Source organism: Podarcis gaigeae (genome assembly GCF_964106915.1).
Source record: "Podarcis gaigeae genome assembly, chromosome: 8".
NCBI lineage: Eukaryota > Metazoa > Chordata > Lepidosauria > Squamata > Lacertidae > Podarcis > Podarcis gaigeae.
This window is the reverse complement of record NC_139684.1, coordinates 37,498,771-37,505,999: the sequence shown is the minus strand read 5'-3', so window position 1 is coordinate 37,505,999 and position 7,229 is coordinate 37,498,771. Positions and strand designations below refer to the sequence as shown.

Here is a 7,229-nt window from a genome sequence, read left to right as displayed (position 1 = left end):
TACTGAGTGCACAGAAGGCCATCGAGGGAGGCAAAGTAATATGTGAAGATCATTCTCTCTCTCTCTCTCTCTCTCTCTACCCCTCCCACATTGCCACTTTCTCATTAAAGTTTAATGTATCCTTGCTACTGACAGTGGCACTATAATATTTCTGGAAAATAGAAGAGGGCGGGAAAGAACGACAAAAGAAGAGAATTTGCGTGAAACTAAATCCTCTCATCTTGGGACTCTGTAGGCTTTATATATGTTCATTTAACCATTTTTCTGAAGCATGGGCTGACTGCTCTATCAGATTCACAGTGGACAAGCTTAGGTCTAAATTTATTTCCTCTTACATCAATTAATGGCTGCATTTTTGATTTTCCATTTGCTAGACATAAAGATTGTCGGCTTTCAGCACATTTATTACAACTTTGTCTGCCTTCTATGACTCTTAACATTCTTAGTAACTAGCTCTGCCATAATGGGGGTAATCATGCATTTTATTCTACAATTTTTCATCATTGGTATTACTCTTATTCTCTGGGATTTTGCATTTAAATATTTTTTTTGGTAGCAATGTAACCTTTGCAATGTACTGTGATTCCAATTCAAGAGAGTCCATGAAGTGTCATTTTCTAAATGCTACAACAGTACCAAGCATTTGTTCATCTGGGAAATAGAAGAATGAAGGATTCATATCCCCCCCCCCCATGTTTCATGGATGAAAGAAGGAAAAGCCTTGCAACATGCCTTGTCATTCACAAGAAGGATGTTCAAATGAAAATGGAAATAGAAATCTCAAATGTTTGCTTATTTAGTTTGGATCTGGAATGGAAATCAATAAGGCAAACTTGATTGGTATTAACTGTTGCTGCTTTCAATTGACAAATAATATGTAATTGGTACCTTCCACTCTATTTCCATTCTGTTTATTTTGCATTGAATTGAATGGGGTGGAATAACTAATGGCCATGTAATTACATGATTTATATAATTTATTTAATTATGTACATTACATAAGTTACATAATTTCACCCCATGGAAAGTGAGACAAATATTGTAGTTTTTGGTAGAAGACGGAGTGCAGCAGAACAGAAACAGTGCTGCATGCAACAAATGCAGTGTGGAACAGGCAGTGATGTCTTCTCACAAGTCTACTTTCATTCCCACCACACACACACACACACACACACACACAGTTCTAAGGTTTTGGACACCCCAGCTTAAAGGAATTCTCAGAGGTGCATTTTGTCCAGTTTTCAATGGAAGCACTGCAGACGTGCCCAAATTGCAGTGTTCTTTTTATTTTCTCAAAGCTGAGATAGAAGAAAGATTCCCCACATAAAGAGTCTAAAAGCTAGGAGGAAATCATCAGGCTCTTACAATGGTTGAGACTAAAAGCCATCTTCCACCAGCAACACTCAACATGGCCAACTCCTAGCTGAGACATTTCAGAACTTGATCCAGAGTGAAGCAGTGCTTTAATTACAATAGGGAGGCAGGTGAGATGAGCCCCAACCCTTTGGTGATTGTTCTTAGATGGATTATGGGAGAAGACATCTGGGAGAGGACACAGGATGTGGGGGCTAGTGCAGGAACTGGTGGCCATCCAGATGCTGGACTCCAGATCCCATCACCCCCAGGCAGCACAACCAATGGTCAGGGATGATGGGAGTTGTAGTTCAACAGCATCTGGAGGGTCATAGCTTCCTCACTTATCACCTAGTGGATCTTACGATGGCTCCCTGTGTCCCCTCCCCCCCAATAATCTGAGCAGTGCTTTGAAAGCACGCAGTGAGAAAAACAGAGATCATGCCATGCTGCCACATTCAAGGTCAGGAGAGACAATAGGATTATAATCACTTTGTAACGTTCAGCTCAGCTTTGCTATATTTCCTTGCTGCTCCAGAGGAAATTGTGGACAGGTGTTGACACAGTGGTGGAGGCAGGAAGGAATTTTGCACACATTAAGAGCGGTCAGTGAACACTTAAGTTGAAAGACAGAAAAAGAATTTGAGAGCACAGTGCGTATGAAATACTGCTGAAATAAGCACACAAAGGTTTTTTCCTGGTAAGTTCTTCTATTTGAATGACGACTAAGAGTAGGATACATGAAAGGATGCATGAAAGGATACTCTTATACTAAGAGTATAAGTAGTAACCATAATATGAAAGGATACATGACCAGCATTTTTTGTATTCTCATCTAGAGGTGGCCTAGGAGGACAGGGAGTTGAAGACAGGGTCCCTGTCTCCAGAATCCAAAAGTCATTCAATCATTGTGAAAGGGAGCTTTGTAGGCACTGAGCAGAAGTCTTCCTACCTTTTGTGTTGATTGGAGCCAATCAGAGCAAAAGGAGGTGAGTCAGACACTTAGGATTGGCTCCTGATAGCTGCAATAGAAACATACTTGTACAAAAAACAGCCAGGATATCAAACTGCATTGAACAAGGCAGCAATGGCTGTGCAAAGAAAGTCACATGAAATAAAAATAAACAGAGATACCCCTTCATCAAAAATAAAAATAAAAATCTGACAAAAGATGGAATTGAAAGCAAAATTCCACTTGAGGGCTTCTATGTGTGCTTGCAAATAACACACCACATTTTCTATTCAGAAGAGGGGAAACCCACATACTTCTGTTCTCTTGCTTGAGGAACACGTTCCTCTCTGTGGTTGACTCTCTCTGCATTGTCACTCTGCCAAAATCCAGTCAGTGAAAATGTTTCTGGCCCTACAAGACTGGAGATAACATAATAAGGAATGTAAGCACAGTTAGATAAATTAATTTCAAGGTCAAACATGGAGACAATGGGAAATGGATGCATGGAGCAGGTAATAGATGGGAATTCGTGTGCATACTGATCTCGCTGTTAAAGGCAGATGTTAACCGATAATTGAATCTGAAATGTAACTGATGTTTTCGCCTGCCCTCTTCCATTAAAAAAATTGTAGGAGATGCAAAAATCAAAGATTATTCAAAGAATTAGGATATGAAAAGCATGTTAGATCACTAAACTCCAATTAGTTAAATTAAATTGTATACCATTATCTACCTGTTGCTTTATTGGTGGCTAGCATTAGCACTCAAGCTAGCACAATAATAAAATTAGGGAATAACACTTTAATTGAATTGCACTTAAAAGGATCACACTGACAAAAACGATTGTATCTGGCTGTAATGCACACCTTTTCTCCCTTCGCTCTCCTTCCCAGCAATCATTAAATCCAATGAAATGAAAGTCACAGGATCTTGACAGCTTTCCGAAATAATGTGTAAACTAGGCTGAAATTGCAGAGCATCTAATCAATTTAGGGAGGTCTCATTAGGGCTTAGGTAGATTTACTAAAAAACAGAGACGAAAAGAAAATCGATTAAATAATCAAAGCAAATCACTGCACACTGAGGCTAGCCAGCTAATTGTGTCGATGTGACAAGAATGTTCTGCTGTCTGCAACAATTCATTATAAATACACACACACAACTCCCCCAAAAGAAAACGAAAAACAATTGTCCTAAATAATTCCAGGATTGATATTCAGAAATGTGGTTCAGATTGTTCTGGTGCCAGATCCTATGCTATGCTTAACTCTGAGTAGTCAGTCAGGCTCTGTGAATACCTGCTTATTAATTATAAGACTGTACCCCAGATTGTTGCTGGCACTGGGTTTTGGCTGACGCAGAACAAATGTTGTCTGACCAGAGGACTGAAGTAGATATTACTAGACACCAGCGCACACACGCCAAAACGGTTCTTGGGAACAGTGGTGTATAAGGATTTTATTAAGGATTCTTTTTGCAGCCAATAAGTCTCTCCTTGTGGCTTCCCCCCTGTTCCTCTGCGGCTGTTTCCTCTTTCTGATGGCAGCTAATGCAAAATGGCCTGTTTGGATGTGATGCTTATGCATAAAGCAATCTGAGCTGGGTAATTTAGCAGATTAATGAGACCAGCAAATCGGCATTTAAAACCCAGACGTATCTGCAGCACTCATTCTCCGTCTGTTTAGGCAACCTGGGGACGTGGCCGGTCACCTTTTCCAATATACTTTTCCCCGCTCACGTGATAAATCACGCTCACTCCCGATTTCGCTAGGTTTTCTAGCACAGCCCTCCGCTCAGTTTGACTGGCCGTGGGCCTCAGAGGACACAGAATGAAACACGGAGACCATTCTTCAAGGTTTTCACTCAAGTTAGGTAGCAAGTCTGACCTAGGGTTGCCATCTCCCCAGCCCCCCGTCCCCGTGTGCTCACGGACAGGAGCTTTGTGTTTCTAACAGCTGCATAGCAAGTAGATTTCCTTCATCACTACAACCCTGCACTGCACCTGTTGATAGTCTGTCTGTCATTCAGTTATAAAAGGTACAGTATCTGGGCAAAAAAAGAAAAGAAAAGCAGCCTATGAGCCCTGGTGGATCAGCCCCAAAACTCAGCTAGTCCATCATCCTATTATCACAGTGGCCAACCAGATGCCGACGGGAAGCCCACACGCAGGACCTGAGGGCCACAGTTCTCTCCCTGCCAGTGATTCCCAGCAACTTATATTCAGAGGCATATTGCCTCTGGCAATGGACAGAGAATGCAGCTGTTGTGACTTGCAGCCACTGATAGGCTCATCCTCCATGAATTCGTCTAAACTCCTTTTTCTTTTCTTTTCTTTTCTTTTCTTTTCTGAGCATTATCTATTTTAATTGCTTTGAAACATCACGTCTTCCAATATTTTTGTACTCAAATAATTGTAAAGTATGTGCAGGCTTATCATAGCCATGTTGATCAGGACAGGCCAAAGTTCAATGCAACAGCATCCATTTTGCATGCAGAAAAGGGTTCCAGGTTCAATCCCCATAATTGCCAGGCAGGGCTTTTTTAAGGCAGTCCAAGATGGCAACCACCACTACATCCTGAGGCTGTGAATTCCACAGTTAAAACAACATACTGCGGGAAGAAGTCCTTCCTTTTACCTGCCCCGAATCTTCCAGTGTTCAGCAACAACTTTGGATGGGCACAACAGTACTCTTTCTACTCTAGTTCCCCAGAAAATGGTATTCAGAGACATCTCTGATACTACAGTTGGTGTGTAGTCATCATACCCAGCAGCCTTTAGTATCCTTATCCTCCAGGGAGTTTGTCTAATCCTCTTTGAAACGGCAGATTGATGGTGTTTTCCAGATGGATGGTTTTTCTGCGGGTGCATTCTGCAACATGCCATTGATGTAATAATAGTGAATATGCGGTGGGTTTATACTGGACTGTCCACACTTCATGCCACGTTATGGAGGTGTTCACATTACTGCCTTAGAGCACAGGGAAGTTGCCTGCCCCCCTGGCCCACTGCATTTCACAGCTCTCCCCCCACAGCTGTTCACATCAGCACAACTTTAGTTCCACCGTAGTTTCTGTTTGTATGGATGCCAGGCAGTGCTGACAAGATAGGGATGTCTTTATCCTATGCATAGGAATGGCTTAAGGACTCCATCAGTGTGAAGCTGGCTTGAGAAGCAACACACCTTTCTTATATCAAAGAAGTACAGAATACATGCACATTTTGGATAATAATAGGACCTGTGAGAACAGGGTTCAAATCCATGGATGTGAAGCTCACTGGATGACTTTGGGCCAGTCACTGTCTCTCAGCCAAACCTACCCCACAGGGTTGGTGTGGGGATTGCATGAAGATGGGGAGAGACATGTACCCCACCTTGAGATCTTTGGAGAGAAAAGATGGAATAATAATGGAAACACAGTGAGTGCACAGCCAATGCGGGTTTGAACACAGCCTGCTAGTTTTTCTGCAATGCATCTCAAAATTCTTTATTTTATTGTTTCTGTTTGTAGGGACATTCTTGCACTATGTAGCACAGCAAAAATGGGAGAAAAAGTAAACTAGTATATAAAAAAATATGGTATAAAGATTTATAGTATAAAAACCTACAAGATTTCAGCAGAAAGCTATAGGACATGCCCACTGGAAATGAAGCAGTTATGTCCAGCCCAAAAGTATTGCAAGTATTGTATTGAAAGTGAGACTGCATATAACTTCCGCAATAACATCATGAGCACAAGTCATCATAATGAAAAGGATGTCTGTTGGGATCCATGGTGAGAGGACATGCTTACATACCAATTTTCGTCAGAAGTTGTGAGGTCTTGGAAAGAGGAGGCAGGGGCTGCTTGATGATTTCTGCTAGTGACTCTCAGCTAAGCTGCTGCACTTCACACGCCTGTGCTGTCGCTGGAAAAGGATAAACAGCATTATCTAGACTTCAATGAGTCAATAAAATCCTCAATCGGGGCTCTGCATGCCTTCCATTCCTGATAGCCACTGGAATTTACTGAGTGAAGTTGAAGGAATCCAATAAAGCTGCAAAATTACCAGTGAGAGGAGCATAACTCACTCAGACATGAATGCTCAACTCAAGGAGACGAAAGAAATCCCGAGAGACTCGCAGAGGCTGCAGTGCAAGGATAAGGCAGGTAAAAGTCAGCCAAAGAAGCCAAAATAAGAAGGCGGCTTGGATCTGCAGAGGATGGCATACTCCGTTCTGCTCTCACAAAGCCTGAATAGGGAGGGAACAGGGAAGGTGTCTGTCTGCAGGGAAGATCAACTGGAGGGAGTTCTAGAATAGATTCAAAGCTTTTTCTTGGAATCAGTTGGGCATCATGTCATGGGATCTATAGGATGACTGGGGTCCAGCCATTTATTTATTGAGGAAGAAAGTGGGGGTACATGTGTCCGAGGCTCAAGCATGCCTTGAAGTTATCTCCTTGAAGCCAGAAGCAGGGCTGATATCATAGGAACACTTGAAGCTGCCTTATGCAGAATCAGACCCATCTAGCCCAGTCCTGTTCACACCGACTGGCAGCAGATCTCCAGGAGTCTTCCTCAGCCTTATCTGGAGACACTGAAGATGGAACTGGAGACCTTGTGCATGCAAAGCAGATGCTCTGCCACTGAGCTATGTTCCTTCCCCTACTCTCTGAGTGGCCATGTGTGCTGTAGGGACCTAGAACAAGCCAGAGGTCTAACCCTATCTAGGCCAGTGGTTCCCAATTAGGGGTGTGAGGACCCCTGGGGGTCCACAGAACACACCCAGGGGGTCCACAACCCCATCCCTTGCCTCCTGCGAACTTTTTTTTGGGTCATATTTGCATGGTAGTATCACAATTTTTTTGGTCTGTTTTAGTGCTGTGTGATTTTTTCAACATATTGGTCAAAATTGGTTTTGAAATCATACTGCAAGAATGATTT

General features: G+C 42.5%; 1 long non-coding RNA gene across 2 annotated transcripts; it reads right to left on the bottom strand.

The window, feature by feature from the left end:
* Window positions 1-2,619: 2,619 nt before the first annotated feature.
* LOC310850185 lies at window positions 2,620-6,528 on the bottom strand. 2 transcript variants are annotated; one of them, XR_014567254.1, is made up of 3 exons: window positions 6,354-6,528; window positions 6,102-6,212; window positions 2,620-2,724 (listed from the first exon to the last, which is right to left on the bottom strand). It is a non-coding gene; the product is annotated as an uncharacterized lncRNA (long non-coding RNA). The 2 variants fall into 2 exon arrangements; XR_014567255.1 differs by lacking the exon at window positions 2,620-2,724 and adding an exon at window positions 3,284-3,328.
* Window positions 6,529-7,229: the final 701 nt, after the last annotated feature.